The 21,655-nt window shown below is 41.1% G+C and overlaps 1 protein-coding gene across 3 annotated transcripts in view; it reads right to left on the bottom strand.

Annotated features, from left to right (window-relative positions):
• Window positions 1-20,502, bottom strand: part of RAD50 (RAD50 double strand break repair protein) — a 289,914-nt gene extending 269,412 nt beyond the window's left edge. For all 3 annotated transcript variants that reach the window (XM_037801333.1, XM_037801334.1, XM_037801335.1), the window contains exon 1: window positions 20,283-20,502. The gene's annotated coding sequence lies outside the window, so the exon portion shown is untranslated. The remainder of the gene's footprint in view (window positions 1-20,282) is intronic.
• Between the last annotated feature and the right edge of the window lie 1,153 nt (window positions 20,503-21,655).

Here is a 21,655-nt window from a genome sequence, read left to right as displayed (position 1 = left end):
CACCTGAAAGCTGTTTCTACCCACAGACCTGCAGAATCCACTAACATGCCTCTCAATGATGATGATGATAAAAACAGCTACCACATGCCAGGAACATGCTAAGCAGTTTACACAGGTTCTTTAATTTATATCATAAATCTGTGAAGTAGGTATCCTTGTTCCCATTTTACAGATATAGGAATACAGGAACTGAGAGGTAAAGAGGCTGAATAAATTCCCAAACACACCCTTCCACACAAAAAAGACCCAGGATTCAAACCAGGCCTTTCTGATTCCAAAGCCTGTGGACTTCACCACACCGTACTCCACTGTCAGAAGCAAAATTCTAAGCCATCTATTTCCTGGGAAGTCCACCTGGGTAGTCTTTAAATCTACTTTGCCAAGAGCAAGGGGCACCATCTGTATCTAAGACCAGTGGAAATAGTCCTCAGGCCACAGGGCAGCCAGGGCAGCTGGAGTAAAAGTTGGCTTCTCTTTCCAAATAGCCTGATGAGAGCAACTACTTAGGTGGGAGCCCACGACTGACCCTCCCATAACCAGTTCCCCGGCCTGAGCTGCAGAGTCCTGTCACTGGAGTGAGGGTCTGACTTTGCTCAGTGATAGAATGTTCTGGGGTACTCACCCTGCATGCCTGTCTCATCCTGTTCTGGGCTCGAGGAAGTCTCTGTGTACCTCAAGGACTGGAGGATCTGGCCAGCAGCAGGCAAGGGTGGGGAGGGGTGTACTGGGGCCTCCCCTGCTCCAGCACTCCCCTCACTCTGCCTCTCTGAAACAAAGAGGGAGGCCCTCCCTCCAGGATCTCCTGGTCCTCTGCTCCCATTGATTCCTCTTCCAGAGGCGGTCTTAATACATAAGATTGAGGGTCTTGTGTACTGAGGGAACCTTTTCCCCCTAACCCCTACAAAAGCCGGAACCAGCTACCAAAGGGTTAGACACTGACAGAATTGTCTGTTTACATTAACACTTTCTCCTAGAAACTAACAAGAATCCTAGAGAGAGAACACTGGTCTGGGACTTCATGAGCCTTGGCTTCTGTCTCTGGCTTTGCCCCTAACTCTCCATGTGACCTTAATCAAGTCACTTAACTTCCCTGGTGTAGGCTTCCTTTTCTGCTAAATGGGAGTAACTCCACGTCATCATCACCGCAGCTGGCAGTGAGTGAGGTTTTACTCTGGGCAGGCGCTATGCTGGATGCATCATCACATTCACCCCCGCAATACCTTTTGAGACAGGCATTAGTTCATGGCCGGTTTTCAGATGAGGAGCTAGTGGGTCAGTTCGGTTAAGGAACATGTTCAAGGTCACACAGAGACAAGTGAGCCTGCCTCTCGGGAGCAGGTCGGTTTTTACCCCGTACTATTAACCACTGTGACATACTGCCTCAGGGTCATTCCATAAAGATCAAAGACAGATGTAAAAGTGTTGCACAATACAATCATAAATCACAACCCTCTGGACACATCTTAAAGAGCATTTCTAATCCCCTTAAGAACATCCCGTGGAAACCCTTCGCAGAATCGGAGACCTCTGAGATGGGAAAGGCCCTTGTGCCGGTTTGAGTGTATTGTGTCCCCCAAATGCCATTATCTTTGTGGTCTTGTGTGGGGCAGACGTTTTGGTGATGGTTGGATTTGCTTGGAGTGTGCCCCACCCAGCTGTGGGAGATAATTTTGATGAGATGTTCCCATGGAGGTGTGGCCCCACCCATTCGGGGTGGGCCTTGATCGGTGGAGCTATATAAATGAGCTGACTCAAAGAGAAAAGAGAGTGCAGCTGGGAGTGATGTTTTGAAGAGGAGCAAGCTTGCTAGAGAGGAACGTCCTGGGAGAAAGCCGTTTTGAGGCCGGAGCTTTGGAGCAGATGCCAACTGCCTTCCAAGCTAGCAGAGGTTTTCCGGAGGCCATTGGCCATCCTCCGGTGAAGGTACCCGATTGCTGAGGTGTTACCTTGGACGCTTTGTGGCCTTAAGACTGTAACTGTGTAGTGAAATAAACCCCCGTTTTATAAAAGCCTATCCATCTCTGGTGTTTTGCATTCTCCAGCATTAGCAAACTAGAACAGCCCTCAACAAGCCATGTTTTTCTTCCTCCCTCTAATCGGGCAGGAATAATATGACTACTCAAATTATACAGATAAGACCATAAAAGTCAAGGAAGGGGCAACCAGCTCAGTGCACCAGCTGGTAGGTGAGGAGAGAGACAGCCCTAGGCTCCTGGCTTCTGGTGGAAGGTACAGTGATGGCAAAAGGCCCATTGCTGTGGTCCGGGAGACACCCCTCCAACCAAAAGGTAAACATTTCCATTCAATACTCATGCATATCTTTTCTAACCTTAAAACCAAATTTTGTTTCACTAGAAAGCTGGCCAATTTTCAGTCCTAATTGTAGTTGGTACCCCCTTCCCCCAAAAGTCTGTATCAGGCAGGGTTCATAGTTGCAAAGAAGAGGACTAGTGGCTAATTTAGCCAGAAAAGGGACGATTCAAAAGACTCTCTGGGAGGGCTGCAGACTTAGAGGCCAGCCATCTAGGAATAGTGTCTAATAAACACCTTAGAACTGAGCCAAAATCAAAACCTTATTTTCCTAGGGGGCCTGCAAGGCTGCGTGGCCCTGCCCCCTCCTTCCTCTGTAGCCTCGGCTCCTCCCACTCTCCTCCTCACTCCTGGATGAACTGGCCTCCTTGCTGCTCCACAAACAATCAAAGCTCAGGGCTATGAACCTGCTGTTCCCTGGTCCTGGAACAGGTGTTCACATCACTTGCTCCAGCACTTCACCTAGGGTTCTGCTCAAGTGTGTGTCCTTTGAGAGATCTTCCTGGACTGCCCTGTCATTCTATTCTCTCTCCCTGCCCTCCTCTCTCCTCATAGCACTTACTGTTCCCTAACGTTATACTATATATTGTCTGTCTCCACCGCTGGAATGTAAGCCCCATGAAAGCAGGGACTTTGGTTGTTTTGTTCCTGTGCCAGGTATGTTTTAGGTGCTTTAAAAATATTTGCTGAAAGGAGAGGCTAGGCCTCCCTATATTTGTGCCTAAGAGTCTCCTCCTGAATGCCTCTTTGTTGCTCAGATGTGGCCCTCTCTCTCTGGCTAAGCCAACTTGAAAGGTGAAATCACTGCCTTCCCCCCTACGTGGGATCAGACACCCAGGGGAGTGAATCTCCCTGGCAACGTGGAATATGACTCCTGGGGAGGAATGTAGACCCGGCATCGTGGGACGGAGAACATCTTCTTGACCAAAAGGGGGATGTGAAAGGAAATGAAATAAGCTTCAGTGGCAGAGAGATTCCAAAACGAGCCGAGAGGTCACTCTGGTGGGCACTCTTACGCACACTTTAGACAACCCTTTTTAGGTTCTAAAGAATTGGGGTAGCTGGTGGTGGATACCTGAAACTATCAAACTACAACCCAGAACCCATGAATCTCGAAGACAGTTGTATAAAAATGTAGCTTATGAGGAGTGACAATGGGATTGGGAAAGCCATAAGGACCAAACTCCACTTTGTCTAGTTTATGGATGGATGTGTAGAAAAGTAGGAGAAGGAAACAAACAGACAAAGGTACCCAGTGTTCTTTTTTACTTCAATTGCTCTTTTTCATTCTAATTATTATTCTTGTTATTTTTGTGTGTGTGCTAATGAAGGTGTCAGGGATTGATTTAGGTGATGAATGTACAACTATGTAATGGTACTGTAAACAATCGAAAGTACAATTTGTTTTGTATGACTGCGTGGTATGTGAATATATCTCAATAAAATGATGATTAAAAAAAAATATTTGCTGAATATTCTATGAAGGAATGAACACATGAATGAATGGAAAACTTCAGTACAAACCAAATCCTTGAGTTTGCCTACGCTGGAGGATTAGAGGCAGTAACAGGAGTCAATTTGTGCTACGGCTGCAGCTGTGCTGTCACCCTGCCCAGATTACAATCCAGCCCTGCAGCACCTACTCTGGAGGGGACCTGCAACTCCAAAGCTCCCCTGACAGTCTTTGCAGCTCCTGGAACTTGTCTGGGCTGTTGCCGTGCAGACAATGGAGGCTCCTGCTTTTCTAGGGCCTCAGATAAACTGGGAAGTGATTTACCCAAAGTCCCCTTTCACCCAATAACTTGTTCAGCCAAGGGAGCGATGCTGATAAGCAAACAGCCATGCATGGACTCACGGGGTCACAAAAGGCTGGAGCTGGGCGGAGCCCTGGGGACCTGCCCTGTGCTCTGCAGATAACACAGGCCAGTGCAAGGGCTGGTGTGTGCATGGACTCTGGGGCCTGGCAGATCCAACCCCCACCAGCTACGTGACCTTGGAGAATTATTTGGACACTGCTTTTGTCAGCTGTAAAATGGGAATAAAATTACCTAATTTAAACAGTAAGCTGTCCCCCTGTTCTTTGTGATATCAAATCAAACTCCTTACCTTGATATTCAAACTACCACCACCACCAAAATCTGGTCAACCCAACCCACCAGGTATGATCCCTCTTGACTTCTGCAATGAACATGGAAATCAGGCCAGATGCTCTCTGCTCCTTCTCACCCCCATACCTGGAACAACCACCTGTCTTCTTCTTTTCTCCCATCTGAATTTACTAAAGCCCCAGGGGTGAATCTCACATTCTTCCCCGACTTAGGCTTTTCTGGGCACTCATTATTAACAGTCAGGAGCAGAGTTTTGATTCTCTCACCAGAACATGGGATCCTTGTGGGCAATTGTCCCTTCTTCTATAATTCCCCTATCCCCACCAGGCATTAAATAAATGCATAAAAATTCCTGCCAGTTTAAACAACCTACATGCAAGTGTTCAGAAAATGGACTGACAGATGGACAGATGAGTGGATAGATAGATGAATAGATGGAATGATATGGAAAATGTGGCAAAATGTTGACACTGGTGGATCTGAGTATTTGGTGAGGATCAAAGGATGCTGGAGTTCTGTGTGGGATTTGTATTATTTTTGTAACTGTCCTGTAAGTTTAAATGTATTTCAAAATAAAAGATTTTTTAAAAATTCCTGCTGACTGACCCACCTGAAGTAAGAAATCAGTTAAAATGATCCAGTACTCCCTCTATTTTGTAAGAGAAGGAAAAGAAAAACATTGAAACAAACGAAATTAAATTAAATGTGAATCACTCCTATTTCTGCATGCTTTGTCTGTGTGGGGAAAAAAAAATCTCTATCTCTAACCCAGACTTGACAAGTAGAGGAACTTCCTAAAAACAATGCATAGAATAAATCACAAGAACTAGTCTCACTTAAAGATTTCAGGAAGGAAAACACAGTTAAACTGAAAACTCTTAACTGGTGTTTTAAAAAAAAACAGCCCGGAAATGTTTTTAGGACTGTGTCTATCAAAGTTCTTTAGGGGCTGATTTGTCCTTCAACACATCCCTCACAACAGCTGCTTTCACTAAAAAAAACAACAGTCTAACACCAGAGCTTTGAGTCAGAAGCAGAGTGAAACTGGACACAGAGGTATACAGCTATGAATCATGTCATCCAGAAAGCAATCAATGGCCACAAAAAGTATCACTGGCCAATGCCCTGTGGCCACGTGGGTGGGCTGACCGAAACAACAACAGGTGAGCATCCCCTCACCCGGCTTCTCCTCCTGCCTGTTCCTATCTCTGGTCCATGCCTCTGCTTTCTCCCACCTGCCCACCAAATCTATCTGGAAAAAAGTCTTGCACAATCCTGTACCCAAACCCAATTCCACATTATTTCAAGGGAGACATCAGTACTAACGCTTTTCGTTCTTATTATGTTTTTTAAGGGAGAGTATTAAAAGACAGAATTTAAGTAACTCAACTGATATAGAGAAGAATTATCTCTGAGACCTTTTTATTCTTATAACTTTTGATTTTAAACCACCTCATATTAGATAGCTGATCATTATGAATGCAATTCTACATCTACACAAAGAAAATGTCCCTTTAAATTTCAAACATCAACTGAGTTTTCTTCTTCTCTCATGTTTTTAAACAGAACACTCCCATTTCAACCCATAAGGCAGAGTTACAAACAAAAGCACAGTCTACATAAAAGCTTATACGTGGATTTTCATAACAGCATTACTCATAATAGCCGAAAAGTCGAAACAACCCAAACGTCCATCAACCAATGAATGGATAAACAAAATGTGGCATATCCATACAAAGGACTGAAGTACTGATATACACTAGAACATAGATGCACCTTGAAAACATTATGCTAAGTGAAAAAAAAGTCACAGAAGATCACATGTTGTATGACTCTATTTATATATGTCCTGAATAGGCAAATCTAAAGAGACAGAAAGTAGATTAGCGATTGCCAGGGACTGGGAGGGGTGTGGGGATTAGGAGGTGAGGTGACAGCTAAGGGGTATGAGGTTTCTTTTTGGGGTAATGGAAGTATTCTAAAATTGACTGTGGTGATGGATGCATACCTCTGTGAATATACTAAAAAACCCACTGAACTGTACATTTTAAACGGTTTAACTATATGGTATGTGAATTATATTTCAATAAAGCTCTTTAAAGAAGACAAGAAAAAAACACAATTACAAGTGAGTGATGGGAGTGACCACTGTTTAAACCTATCAGTTTGATAATCCACAGTTCATGTGTCTTTCTGGCTATTTTCCTTGAGTGGCCAGAGAATTTTTGAACAGAGACCCCCCCCCCCCACCTCCCCCAGTCCAAAAAGAGCACTTACGAAGAAGTTGCTGGTACAAAAGACAGCTGTGCTTTCACTGGCCACAGTTTATAATATTTTAAAACGTTCAGATGTCAGCAGGCACTTAAAATATGAATGAACTGGTTTAGAAGGTAACTGATTTTGACAACGACTTAGTCTTAGGTTGAGGAAATTTCTCTTTTGTATCAGTTACCAGAACTAGGCTAAGACAGTCATGCTCAGGGATTTTAGAATTCATCAGTGCATGTGTCCCAAACCTCCCGGGTGCAGGGGAAGGACTCCATCAAACATTTCCAATTTATGGAGCTTATGAGTCCTTAAATGAACAACAACAAAACAATCCTGTATCAACTCGTAAAATTTTAATGATGCCTGGAAGGCAAATGGCAATAAAGGCAAATTTTACCAGTGTGGCCCACTATTCCGGTTAAATGAACTAGGAAAGAAAAGTAGTACGTAAACTTTGGACAGTAAATTTAGGGATAGAGATTGGGGATCATAATTTTTTTCCCATTAATTTCACTTTACTCCTTTTTCAGGTCACTGTAAGAACAAACGTGATCCATCTTCTATCCATAGACGGGCAAGCTCACTTTCTGATAAAAGGCAAGAGCATGGGCTTCCGAGAGACGGAGACTTTGAGCTGCAACCCTGGCTTGCTGCATCTTTGTTCTGTCAGTAATTTAATCTCCAAGCTTCAGTTTTCCAGATGTGTAACAGAGACTAATATTACCTATTCCAGCAGATTTTTGTGAGGATTATATGGGATGGAGAACATGGTGCCTGCTGCATAGTAGTGCTCCATGTGGCTCTTTTACCAGGTCTTTTTACTCAAGAAAAAACCCATAGCCATAAAGTAAAAAATAAAAGCACAATTTAAGAGGTGAAAGAGAAGGGACCTAGATTTTAAATGAAATACATAAGTTTGAAATATTTTTTAAAACCAATAATTTCAGGAAAAAACAAATGCTTAGAGGCAAACTTAACCAATACCACTTTCCTTCAATCATAGTACATTCCCCTGGAGACCTGGAACTTGGTGAACTGATGATCTAACATTCCTCTTTTGTATGTCTGTGGTTCCATATAGGGAACCCCAAATATAAATAGTGCAGCACAGAGTTTCGGGGGCAAAGTGGGCACAAGGTGGAGGTGAAGGAACAGGGGATATCAAGTGCTCTAAAATGAAAGACTCAGAACACTGAGGGAAGTTGCCACAGACACTTCATCAGGCAGGGTCCTAAGAGGGTTGCAGCTAAGGCAAGGACATCATCAAACCCAGCAGGTGATGAAATTCAGAGAGGGTCTTTGGTAGACACCTCATAGAACACTAAGAAGTGATAATACTAGATTTTAAGGAGGGGTCAAGTATGAAAACTCTGGGAAAGATTCTGAACAGCCTACAGATCATTTATGCCCCAAATATTTATCAAGCGCCTGTTATGGTTTTACGGACCACATGCTGCTCTAAGACCTGGGCACAGAGCAGTGAACGTGAGCAAGGCCAAGTCCCTAGTCTCATGGAGCTTCCTTCCAGTGGAGAGACAGAACAACAGAAACAATGATAAGTGCTATCCAGAAGAAAAAGCAGGGTAGAGGTGGCACAGAGTGATGACAAAGCAATTAATATTCATTTATTCATTATTCCTAAGTACTTACTAACCATCTACCTCATGCCAGGTACTGTGCTAGGTATGCAATAGGGGGCAAAACATAAAACATGTTCCCTGCCCATATGGAATACTCACTTATGTGAGAAAAACATATATTAAGCAAATGACCACCTAAATAAATGCAAAAATGTTAAACCATGATAAGTGTGATAGCAGAATGGCATACAGAGCATATGAGAATATCCCAGGGAGGCCTGAACTTATCTGGGGCCTCAAGGAAGGCCTGAGATAGAATGTGGGGAGAAGCATCCCTGGTACAGAGGACACCATGTGCAAAGCCTGGATCACGGACAGCAAGTAGTGGTGAGAGAAGCAGCAAGAGGAGTGTGGAGAGGTGAGGCAGGCAGTCCAAGCAAGGCACGCCCAGCCACAGGAGGGGCTTAGTCCTTATCTTCTGAGAACTGGAGCACCACACAAGGGTCTTATATAAGAAGTGATGTGGTTGGAATTGTGTTTTTAAAAGATTATGCTGTGTAGTAAGCTGAATAATGGTCCCCCAGCCCCCAAAAGATGTCAACATCCAAATCCCTGGAACCTGTGAATATATTACCTTACACGGCAAAAGGGATTTTGCAGATGTGATTCAGTTAAAGATCTTGGCTTGGAGAGATTATCTCGGATTATCAGGGTGGGACCAATGTAATCACAAGAGTCCTAGAGGGAGATTTGACTACGGAAGAAGAGTGTCAGAGTGATGCTGTGTGAGGAAGACTTAACCAGCCATTGTTGGCTTTGAAGATGGAAGAAGGGGCCAAGAGCCAAGGAATGTAGGTGGCCTCTAGAACTTAGAACAGGAAAAAAAAAATGGATTCTCCTTTAGAGCTTCCACAAAGAACACAGCCCTACCAATATCTTGTTTGTTTGTTTGTTTGTTTGTTTTTAATATAACTTTTTATTTAGGTTTTGACTTTGGTTTTGAACATTATAAAAATGTTTAACATAGCTTAAAATAAAATTAAATGCAAGTAAACCCCAAGGCATACTGACAACAAAACAAACTATTGATAAAGCCACAGACAAAAGGTTTATCAAATTACTTCAGAAAACTGATTTTCAGATATATTTAAAGACAAACAAAAGCATACAAAGCAATCAAACTTCAGTATTTTTATAGTTAGTGATAATAACCTTAGCATTGAACTTTTAAACCTATTTTGCATATATATATAAAACTACATACATTGTAAAATAAAGCAAAACAAATAACATGTTAACATGGACCAAGATTTTATGATAAAGGAAAATTTAAAAATGCAAAAACAAAGCAGTAATGAAAAAAATCTGAAACATTTAATTGGAATTAGAAATACATATTTGAACTCATATATATTTATATATACATTTTCGTGTGTGTGTGTGTATGTGTGTGTGTATCCATCACAGTTCTAGTAACTGGGGAAGCTCATTAAGTATTAATAGCATTTCAGAAAGCTATCAATACACCTAAAACATCCATATCTTGGTTTCTATCTTTAAAAAAAAGGAGAGCAGGATGGCAGAGCTTCTTGAAGAAATGGCTGATTTCCAGGGGAGGGAAAAGTTCAAGGTGAGCCTGTGAAAAAGCATGAATGCAACACCTTGGTTTTAAATCAGTGAAACAGGTTTCGAACTTCTGGACCTCCAGAACTGAAAGATAACTAATTTGTGTTGTTTTAAGCCACTTTGTTACAAAAGCAATAGGAAACTAGTACTTGCTGGTTGCCCTGAAGAAACAGACTGGAGGGAAGGGGAAGGGGAGAAAGGGACCAGTTGGGCGTCACTGCTGTTGTCCAGGCAAGAGATGTAGGAGCTCATACCACAGCGGTGGCAGGGGAAATGGAGAGGAGTGGCAGCACTGGGGAACCCCAGAAGGGAAAGAACTGTCCAGTCAAAGGTCTCCCTGCGGCCTGACAGGTGTTACTGGAATGCCAGAGCAGGTCTCTTTCAGGATGGGGACCTGGCTAGAATCCAGCACTATTTGTGGAAGCAGCCCATACTGGAGATGTAAGACCACTCTCCAACAGAGATACCATTTATTCACTCAACAGGAACCTGTCTACCCCATCCCCACAAAGGAGTCCAGAGGGGTTTCTAGGAACAAGCTCTAAGGAGTAACCCTGGGGTACTTTTTACTAGGTAAATGTAGCAATTATCTCTGCTAAGCATTAGGCCTTGCATTGAACATTGTTTTTTTTCCTGAACAGAGAGATTTTGTACCCTTGGAAAGATGTCCAAATTTAAATATATACATCTCTAACTCAGGTGATACAGAACTGCAATTATATCCAACACCTAACGGAGAAGTTTCATGGCAGTTGAATAATCCAGAAATTAAAGAGAGAAAAAAAATGAGAAACTGGGAGATCCTCTCTCAGCATCTACTCCATTTCTCTTCAATGACCGAGACCTACTTAAGAAGTAGGATCCTAATTTGGTTCTGCCTACTGGGGCTGTTATGAAGAAAAGTCAAAAAAAAAAAAAAAAAAAAAATTAAAAGAATTTTAGAAATAGTCTCCCTGTTGTACTCCAAAAAGTAAAAATATATACTAACAAAGACCAAGCAGAAAAGATGCCTTGGATTGTATTTAGGATTAACAAAGGAAGTCTTTGAAGTCTTTGGGGACCATGGGGGTTTGAAGCTGTATGCACCCCAGGAAAACATGCTCTTAAACTTAATCCATTCCTGTGGGCGTAAACCCCATCGTAAGTAGGACCTCTTGATGAGGTTACTTCAGTTAAGGTGTGTCGGAAATAAAGCGGTACCTATAAGGGAATAAACGCTCACTCGGTTCTGGAGGAGAAAAGAATTTATTTACAATCTTGCAAGATAGAACGTCCAGCCAAACACGTGGAAGGCTGGCGCGCCAGAGGAAGAGAATGGCGATCTTTAAATTTCCTACTCCTAATTCACAAGTCCCTCCCATTTCCCCATTGACTGGGTACTACAGAGGTTACAGCCTATCCAAGAACACTAACTAATTCATCTTTTGAGATTTTAATTTGTACAGCCAATCCCAGAGAGCCAACTAGCTCATTATTGAGATTTTGAACTGATCAGCCTATCCCCCCCCAATTTTTTTTTTGCTGTGAGTTCCCGCCTCTGATTTTACCTCACATCTCTTTACATTCCAGTAACTATGGTTACTTTTCCATATAAGGAGCAGGCAGATTCTCTCTTCTCTTTGTCTGGGGCTTGTTTAAACTGGTTTTGCCTCCATTTCCCATATTCCATGCTGTCTCTATGTGAAAACTAAACTTATTCCTTTCTTACAGGTATGACCCAGCCCAATCAGGATGGATATTAATCTTATTACTGGAGTCCTTTACAAGTGGAATGAAATTCATACAGAGAGAGGAACAGCCAGAAGCTGAACATAAACAGAACCCGAAATAGAAGGAAGAGATCAGAAGACACCACCAAAAATGCCACGTGACAAGTAAGCACCAAGGATCACAAGCAGCCAGCACCAGGACACCATGGTCTTTGGAAGGAACGCTATCACCTTGATCAACACCTTGATATGGACTTTCTTTTAGCCTCAAAACCATTGTTTAATCTGACCCATTGCATGGTATTTGCTCGAGCAGCCAAGGAAACTAAAACAGGGTACTATCCCCTCATGTTTTTTTAGGAGGCCAAAAGGACCTAATAGGATTTTTTTAACAAGTAAAACTTTTTTTGTCCACACTAGGATTAAATTGTATAACAGAAGAATACGGCGGGGGTGGGGGGTGGGGTGGTGGTTAGTATACACAGCACCTCATTACATTATGGTCTTTAGGAGGCAGAGTTAGTCCTACCATTGTATCACAACCTTCACCAGCAATGCTGTCTTCTTTTTCTCCTCCTCCTTCCAGGTCTCACCCGGTCAGCAGGCCCAGAGTCAGCGCAGACCAGCACTTCTTCGCACCCCTCTCCCGCGCATTAATGCATCACATGTCCAAGGGCACATCTACATTCATCTGTTCCTGTGATCCTTACAACACCCCTTTGAGGCAGGTAAGACAATTTTTAGTTTCCCACTGTACAGACAAGGAACCTGAGCTAGAGAACGGTGAGAAGACTTGGCTGAAGATGCATGGCCAGTAATGGTTGAGCCTGGAACTTAGGCAGGGATGCCTGTGCTTGCTTTCTTCCACACTGCCTGCCCTTATTACAAATTCCTGCATCTTAACAGTATCTTAGTCTATATTTGTGTTTCCTCCTTCTGCATCTTTCCTTTAGTCTTATTCCCAGAACATTAAGATAATTTCATCCACCTAATTGGATTTTAAAGCATGTAAATATACAGGAATGCCTGCAGATGGCAAAATGCCAGGCAGTCCTGTTAGGGTTGGAGCAGATTAATTTTTAAAAACCCACTTATATGTATATATTTTTTCCTGCTGATAAAAAGTGACATGTATTATTGGAAAACACAAAAATCTCATGTAGTCCCAAACATCTAGAGAGAATCCATTTAAAAAATCTTTTCTTCCAGTTTTTTTCCAATTATCTTGGTATATAACTTTTTTTTCTGTTATACTTGCACAAACTGAGATTCTTCTTCACTTGATCAAAAGATTGGAAAAAACTGAACAGGGGAATAACTGTCTTACTATGTGAGTCAGTGTTAGAAAATGTCAGAATGTGTTTTACCTAGAACTACCCTGCATCCCCTGAAATAATCTTATGTGGGAAACATGCCTTAGGATAAATTCCTGGAAGTGGAATTACTGGGCTAAAAGGTATGGGCATTTTAAAAAGCTTTTGTTATACAGAGCCCAAACAACGGCCAAGTTAGTTTTACCAATTTATATTCTCATATATATATTATGTGTGCCCATTTAACTCCACCCTCATAGTTACTAAGTATTATAAACAAAAATATCAAAATATTTTAATTTGAAACATTTTAATGTAAAATATTCAGCAGCTGAATACTCAAGGGCTATTTTCCTACTCCTTTAGCCAGTCTCTGACCCTGTAGCAGGGCTATTATATGAACCTTCAGTTAGTGGTAAGTTTACACAAACTGATATTGCACTTGGTTTAACAAAACTAAACTAAACTCAGTAAAACATGAGGAAGTGACTTTAGTATTCTCAAATACTTCAGAATGTTTTTGTGCCAGCAAAGGTCAAACAAGGATCAGAACAGCATGGACTCCAACCGTACTTCTGAGAAATAAGAAACCTGGAGACCCGAGTTTTCAGTGAATCAATGAAAAATACAAAAGAAACACAGGTTTAAGTCTCCCTATCCTGCTGCGATGGGCAATTGTACAAATGGGTTGTAGATTAATGCAACTGTTAAGAAAACATTTCTAAAATAGAAAAAGAAAAATGTGTTTTGAAGCATGAAAAATTAAGAACAATCGGAAGCTTGCAGATTATTTCAACAATTCCTGGGCTGATATCCTATGTGTGTTATGTGCCTAAGGGGAAAAGTGGGTGGGGAGGGGAGAAGTAAAAATATGCAAAATGTTTCTTATGTTTGGAGGCAAGTTATAGATTCTGATTAATTTTTGTCATTTACAGAAAAAAAAAAAGCTTATCTATGTTTAAGAACTTAATTTTGGCCCCTAATAAGATAGAGAACTGCCAAGCCACTAAATAAAAAGAAGGACTGAAGTGACAGGGGAACAAAGACACCTTGATCAATACAGAAAAAGTCATAAAAGGAAAAAAATAAAGAACTCATAATAAATACAGGGCAAGGCGAGATGACAGAAAAAAAGACCATACTTATCAGTGATCAAAATAAATATGGATGAATTAAATTCCATTAGTAAAGACCAAGACTTCAACCTAAATGCCCATTAATGGAGAATGGATAAATAAATTATGGTACTCCATTTTAATAGAAATATATACATGCATGTATGTGTATGTGTGTGTATACTCCACAGAAAGAGGCCCATAATTTACACAGTAAAAAGAGCAAGTTATACAAAAACATTTGTATAACCAAAGAAGGGGCCCAGAAAATACACACTGATTTGGTAACCGTGCTGCCTAAATTGAGTAGTATTAGAGGAGACAGGAGTGGACTTTCTTATCTCACTTTATGAGTGTCTACATTGTCTGAATCTATTACAAATAGCAGTAACCAAAGGAATGAGAAGAAATTAAATAATAAATATAAAAATAGAATCAATGAAATAGAGGACAAAAAACAGAAGATAGAAAATAAAGACAGTTAACAAAACTAAAAACAGTTATTTGAAAATAGACAAACCTCTAGCGAAACTGATTAAGAATAACTGACCAAAGATGGAAAAGACTACAGAAAAAGGAAGATATGACAAATACAATAGATATTTAAAAACTTATAAAATAATAATATAAATAATTATATGACAATAAATTTGAAAACATGGATAAAATGAATACATTTTTGGAAAATAACAATTATCAAAATTGGCACAAAAATGACAGAAAATGTAAATAAACATTTTAGAAAAGTAAATAATAATTTTTAAAAAATCTCTCTCCCTTAAAAAGCCTTAGGCCTGGAAGGTTTTACATGTGCATTTCACCAACTTCCAAGAATCAAATAATCTCTATCTTGAGGTACTTTGGAAAATAGAAAAAAGAGAAAACATTGCCCAACTTAAGGTTCCTATAATCTTGATGTCAATACTAGATATGGACTGTTCAAAAATAGAAAAATACAAACAAGCTTCACTTATAAACATGAATGCTAAATTCCTAAGTAAAATATTAGCCAATCAAACCCAAAAATGTATTAAAATATATCATGATAAAGTTCAGTTTACTGTATTAATGCAAAAATGATTCAAAATCAGAAAATCTATCAATGTAATTTACTACATAAAGGATTATGGAAGAGGTTACTAGTGCTCACCATTATTCTGTTCTCTTATCCCTGGGCACATTACCAGACTACATTTCCCAGCCACTTAGCAACTAGGTGAGCCATGTTCTTGCCAACGGAATGTGAGCAGAAATGATATTTGCCATGTCTGGCCAACACAGAGGACCCACTGAAGGACTGTGAGGTCCTAGCAGATGGTGAAGTAACTGGTTGGAAAGAGCCTGGATACTTGAATGATTAAGTAGAGAAGAGCCCACTATTTCACCAATCCCCTTTGGATTGAGATATAAAGCTTTATTGATTTAAGTCACTGAAATGTTGGGGTTGTTTATCACAGTAGCTAGCATTATATACCCTGATAATATATGGAAAAAAAATCACTTGATCATCTCACCAGATGCAGAAAGAGCATCTGACAAAGTTCAATACTAATTCATGATATAATCTCTTAGAAGTATAATTTTACAGAGACTTCCTTTACTTGATAAAGGATATCATCTACAAATCTAACATAATTCTTAATAGAGAAACTATATCTATTCCTTTTAAAGAAAGGAACAAGACAAGGATGCCTGCTATCACCACTATTTAATAGAATATTAGAGGCAGTAAGCCACTATGAGACAATAAAAAGCAAAACAAAGTATAAAGATAGAAAGTTAAAAAACAAAGTTAATATTTGCAATTGATAAAATGATTTTCCTAGAAATCTCAAGAGAATCCACAGAAAACTACTAGAATGAATATGAGTCCAGAAAGGGAGCTGGATATATGAACAACCTAAAAACAATCAATTGCATTTCTCTACATGAGCAATAACCAACTAAACAAGGTGAAGGTAGGGTGGGGGGTGGGGTGGACTGAGAAGGAAGGAGGCAGGGAGGGAGGGAAAGAGCAAGAGAGCATGTCACAGAAAACAAGCAGCAAAATATGATAAATTTATAATAGTAATATTATTGAATCTAAGAATTCTCTTAATAAAGAATGCATAAGAGCACTGAAAATTTTAAAACTCTACTAAAGTACAGAAAATAAAATATGAATAAATGGAGAGATTAAGCAAATGCATGGATGATATGACTTGACATTGAAAAATATTAATTTTCCAAGATCAATCTATAATTTCGATTCAATTCAATCAAAATTTCAGGGGGATGTTTTGTGAACTTCCCAAGCAGCTTTTTGAAAGTTTACAAAAGAATAAAAGTCCATGACTTGATAAGAAGAGTCCAAAAAAGAACAAAAAGGTAGATACTAAGGCATATTACAAGGCCATAATAATAAGAACAAAGTCTAATTGGATTCAAGTTGCAAACATGGCAGTAAAAACTGTAAACTGAGTTGAAGAAAGTGTAGGAAAATATATTTTTTAATGATTTCTAACTGGGCATGGATTTATCAGATAAGACAAAAAAGGACCAATAAAAAGGGAAAAATGATGGCTACAACTATGAAAATTCAAAGAATTCTGTTTCTTAAAAAAAAGCTTTAAATGTAAGAGCTAAAACTATAAACCTCTTAGAAGAAAACACAGGAGTAAATTTTCATGGCCTTAGGTTAGGCAATGATTTCTTAGATATGACACCAAAAGTAGAAGTGATTAAAGAGAAGTTTTATAAATTTTACTTAGACAAAATTTAAAACTGTGCTTCAAAGAATAGTATCAAGAAAGTGAAAATATTTGCAAATCACATGACTGATAAGGGACTTTTATCTATAAGTAACTCTTACAACTTAATAATAGTTAAAAAAAAAACCCAATTTAAAAATGGGCAAAGAATCTAAATAGAAATTTCTCCAAAAAAAATATACAAATAACCAATAAGTACACAAAAAGATTTTCAACATCATTAATTATCAAGGAAATGCAAGTCAAAACCACAATTAGTTTTCATGTCACATCCACTAGGATGATTATAATAAAAATGACAGATAATAGCAAGTATTGGCAAGGATGCGGAGAAACTGGAACCCTCATGCACTGCTGGTGGGACTGTAAAATGATACAGCCACCTTGGAAAACAGCCTGGCTGTTCTTCAAAAGGTTCAACATAAAATTACCATAAGAACCAGCAATTCCACTCCTAGTTATATACCCAAGAGAATTGAAAACATATGTCCACACAAAAACTTATACATGAACATTCACAGCAGCATTATTCCTAATTGCTAAAACATGGAATCAATACAAATGTCCATCAAATGAGGAATGCGTAAATAAAATGTGGTATAGCTGTACAATGGAATATTATTCAGCCATAAAAAGGAATGATGTACTGATGCATACTAAAACATAGGTGAACCTCAAAAACCACTACGCTAAGTGAAAGAAGCCAGTCACAAAAGACCACAAATGATATGATCCTATTTATATTATGGTCATGACTACATAATCTCGTAAAACGCTTGTAAATAAAGACCATTGTATACTTTAAACAGGTGAACCTTATGGTATATAAATTATGTCTCAATAAACTTGCTAGTAATAATAATAATATTAATAATGAAGACCTTAAATTAGGTTAACAGATGGTTGACAAGACTAAAAGATATTTATAACATCTACAGCTAACAAAGGATTAACATTTTATTATACAAGGAACACAATGTAAACCAGATAGAAAAACATCAGAAAACTAAAAGGGAAAAAAAGGCAATTCAGAAGGCTACATAATTCACAGAAGAACCTCCAAACAATATGAAGAGATGATTGCTTAAAAGAAAAATGAAGAACCGCTTTATTAACCCAGCAGATTAACAAAAATTAGCAAATCAGACAATATTAAGTGCTGTCAAGAATGTTGGGAAAGGGACTCTGTCTGCACTACTGATAAAGCCATTCTGCAGCATAAAGTGGCAGTTTCTAGTAAAAGGGAGCATGCAAGTATTCTAGATCCAGCAATCCCATATCTATCTATCTATCTATCTATCTATCTATCTATCTATCTATCTATCTAGATACATAAGAGAAACCTGTACAAGATCACAGGGACATACCTACAAAGGTGTAAGTTGCAGCATTGTTTGTGAGAACAAGGAGTTAAAGGCAAGCCAATGACTATTCCCAGGGGACTGATTAAGTACCTTTGGTGTACACTTCTGATAGAAAACTATGCAGCAGCCAAGAGTAAGGAACTAAATTTACATGTAGCAACATGGATTGACTCAAAAAATATAACACTGAAGGAAAAAGAGAAAGAGCATGGGATTTATAGCACAATGGTGTTTATTTCAACACAAACAAAACATGCTGATTGCTAAGAAGACATAACGGAGGTGGTTTGGAAGGACAAACAATATTCCAGCATGGCTAACTTTGTGAGTGTGTGGGGGATGAGTGGGGTGAGGGTGTGGGTAGGTGGGTACAAAGGATGGTGTTGAGAAGGAAATGCAGGATAAAAGGGAAACATAAAAAGAAATGAAAGAAATACTCTTAACAGACCAAGGATTACAGGGTGCCATGAACCAGGGAATGAGAACAATTCATTTCTATGGACCTGAGATCCTACAGAAAATAAACAAGATCCTGTAACAGTGACTTTTTAAATATAATCTTAAAACTACAAGCAAGCAGGAAATTGTAAATTAACTTTAAAATGCAATCTAAAGCAGTTTTTAAATGTAATCTTAAAACAGGAAGTAGGCAGGGGGTAAAAACCTTTAGTCTCACAAAAAAGCAAGACGTAAATGTCAAGTTTACAGCTAAAACCTAAATAAGCTTTCATCAATGATCCCCAGACCTCCCAGGTATGAATAAAGCCTTTTCATCGATCTCCCTAGATACCCTGGGGGGTGGGGTAGGGGGCACCTTTCACAGGTGTCACCTGTTCCTAAAGGAAATAGGAAATAACTAAATTTACATGTTAACTAAAATGATTAACTCTCTTTGTCCAGCTCTAAAGGGTTTAGCCAATTAAAGAATCACTTCGGGGAGATGGCCCCAAACCTCCTCGTCTATCACTCCTGTTGCATGTTAATTAAATGATTATCTCTCTTTGTCTCTGAACCTGCATAAAAAACAATTGAAAAAACACTTCCAGGAGGCAGATTTGGGAAAGCTTCCCCAGTCCTCCCGCATAAATAAACCCTGTTTTCCTCTTAAGTCTGGTTCGGTGTGACTTCTATTGGCCTGGCCAAGAAACGAACCTCCTGTATTTGGGAAGTGCCTCTTCTACAATCCCACGCGTTACAAGGCCTTAGATGTAACTTGCACTTAATTTGACTTGCCAGTAGAAAGGATGTGCCCCAAAGATAGGAGCCGAACACACTACAAATCGAACACACTAAAAATAGATTTCTGACCAAGAGCAAAAATTAGGAGGCACTCATCTTTCATACAATGCTGGCAGACTTAGTGGACAGAGTGCTTCCTGGGTCTGGGAGGGATTCGGACCATCTACACCTGCTCTATCCCCACCACTCCCTAGAATTCCCTAGGAGAGCAGTGGGAGTTTGTTTTGTGAAAGAGAGCTGCTGGGGTGAATGTGTGTGTGGGTGTGGGGTGGGGTGGTGGTAGTAAAGAATTGCTCAAACGGAGAGAAGAATGAGGTTTGTATGTGCGCATGTGTCATCAGCATCCGCAGTTGGGGCCACTGAGGCGTGAGCTCCTGACTTCACTCGGGCACGGACGTGGGAAGGGGGCGGCAACCTGGTTTAGCTGCTCTTCGTGCCTATGACCACCAAAGGAGAGGTGCCAGCTTGCCAGGTCAGGAAACACTTGGAAGGCACCCCAGGTGAGCCCAGATGCACCAGATCTGGGAACCTAGAAAGCCTAACTACACGAGGGGAGGCTCCGAGTGGGGTTAGAAAGAGTCTGAGGTAAGAAGGGGCAGATAATGAGCTCCTCCCTGCTGAGCTCAGGTCAGGCCCCTCTGAAAACCTGTGCTCACAGACATAGCGTGACTTGCCACAGTCTCGCCTCACCACAGTGCCGGCTCCTTGGCGCTCTGGTCTGAGGCCTCCCAGGCCTAAAGGCTCAAAGCCACGCAATCCCTGCGGCCCGGCGGCTCAGGCCTTCCCGGGCCTCGCGCCAGGATCCCCCTGCCCGGCCCGCGTCAATCCACAGCCTGGCGTCCCGCCCGTCCGGTCCGCAAGGAGGAGCCCTCGAGGCGACCGGGAAGGGGCAGCACTTACCTCGCTCCAGGCCCGAAGCCGGCGGCCGCTTCTGAGTCCTTCGTCGGGAACGGCAGCTGCGCCAGCCCTGGACACGGCCACTTTCATATTCCTCTACAATACCGGCAGGAAAGCGAAAGCGAAAGCGAAAACCACCGGGAGGCGGGACCCGAGGCCCGGCGCGCAGTGAACGGGGCGCGCGTCGCGGGGAGCACGGGCCGGCAGCCAGAGTTGCTAAGGCCTCCGCGCGGCCAGCGGGCGGCGTTCAGGATGGAGCCCGCGACATAACGCACATAGCCGTCGCACGGCCGCATCTGCCTCGGCGGGGGTCGGGGCCGGGCAGCCTGGCAGCAAAAGGAAACGGGTGAGCAGCCGTTCGGAGACCGTTTTCCCATTTGCCCTTCACTCAGTGCCTACTTGGGCCGTGTGGCAGCCTGCGCGGTCCGGACCCGCGCGCTGGTCATGCCGGCTGGGACCGGGCTGGGGGCGCCATGGACGCGCTAAGCGAGAACTGTGGTGGGTTTTGTGCTCAGATGCCAGGGATAGGCTGTCTCCCAAGCCCAAGCATGCATACTGGTCGCTCTGCCACACACACACGCCAGGATCACTTCTAAAAGCCTTGTCCCTGATCATGAGGTACCAGGCATTTCATCCTGGGTTGGGGAAGAAATCAAAAGTCAAGGACGTCGGTGAAATGTGGAGACCCGTCATCTGATAAGAAACAAGAAACCGATTTCAGATTTCAGCAAACCCAAGGTTTTAACTCCCTGGTCCAAATGGTCTTCAAAAAACACCCAAGGATTTCAAGATTCCAGAGTTCAAGCCCTGGCTCTGTCAATTGTTGGCTGTGTGTTTGGGGACAGAATACTTTATTACCCTTAATTCCTTCCCCTGAATGGTGGGGATAATAATTATGCCTTACTTCAGAGTTGTAGGACCTAAATGAGATGATATAAGGGAGAATATACTTGGTAAACTATTAGGCAAGAGGTGGATTCCTTGAGGGCAAGGATGCTTGATAGACATTCTCTGATAGTCAGTTGATTAAACTGGAAGGGTCTCAGTGATAATAAGATAGTTTCCAAAGTTTGGACTGCGTCCTCTTGACTCAGAAGGACTGAGGGTACTATTTGGAAATCACCTCAAACTTAAACTGCCAATTAGCTTCTGTAATTATGTCACTGGACCAAGTTCTTGTTAAAGGAGAGCACTGCCATAAAGTTGGATGGAAATCCCTACGCCTCTGTCCAGCTTCAGCCATAGACCTGAAAATACTTTTACAAGAATTTCTACTCTCTTGCTTTTGGAAAACTTTGGCAAGACTCCATATTCCAAACAGTTTGCTATGTATTTGTTTTTGCTATAGAGCAGTCTGATAACTGGAACAGAAAAAC

This window comes from Choloepus didactylus, chromosome 13 (assembly GCF_015220235.1).
Source record: "Choloepus didactylus isolate mChoDid1 chromosome 13, mChoDid1.pri, whole genome shotgun sequence".
In the NCBI taxonomy this organism is placed as follows: Eukaryota; Metazoa; Chordata; class Mammalia; order Pilosa; family Megalonychidae; genus Choloepus; species Choloepus didactylus.
Note: the sequence above shows the minus strand (reverse complement) of the source record. Positions and strands in the feature narration are given on the sequence as shown.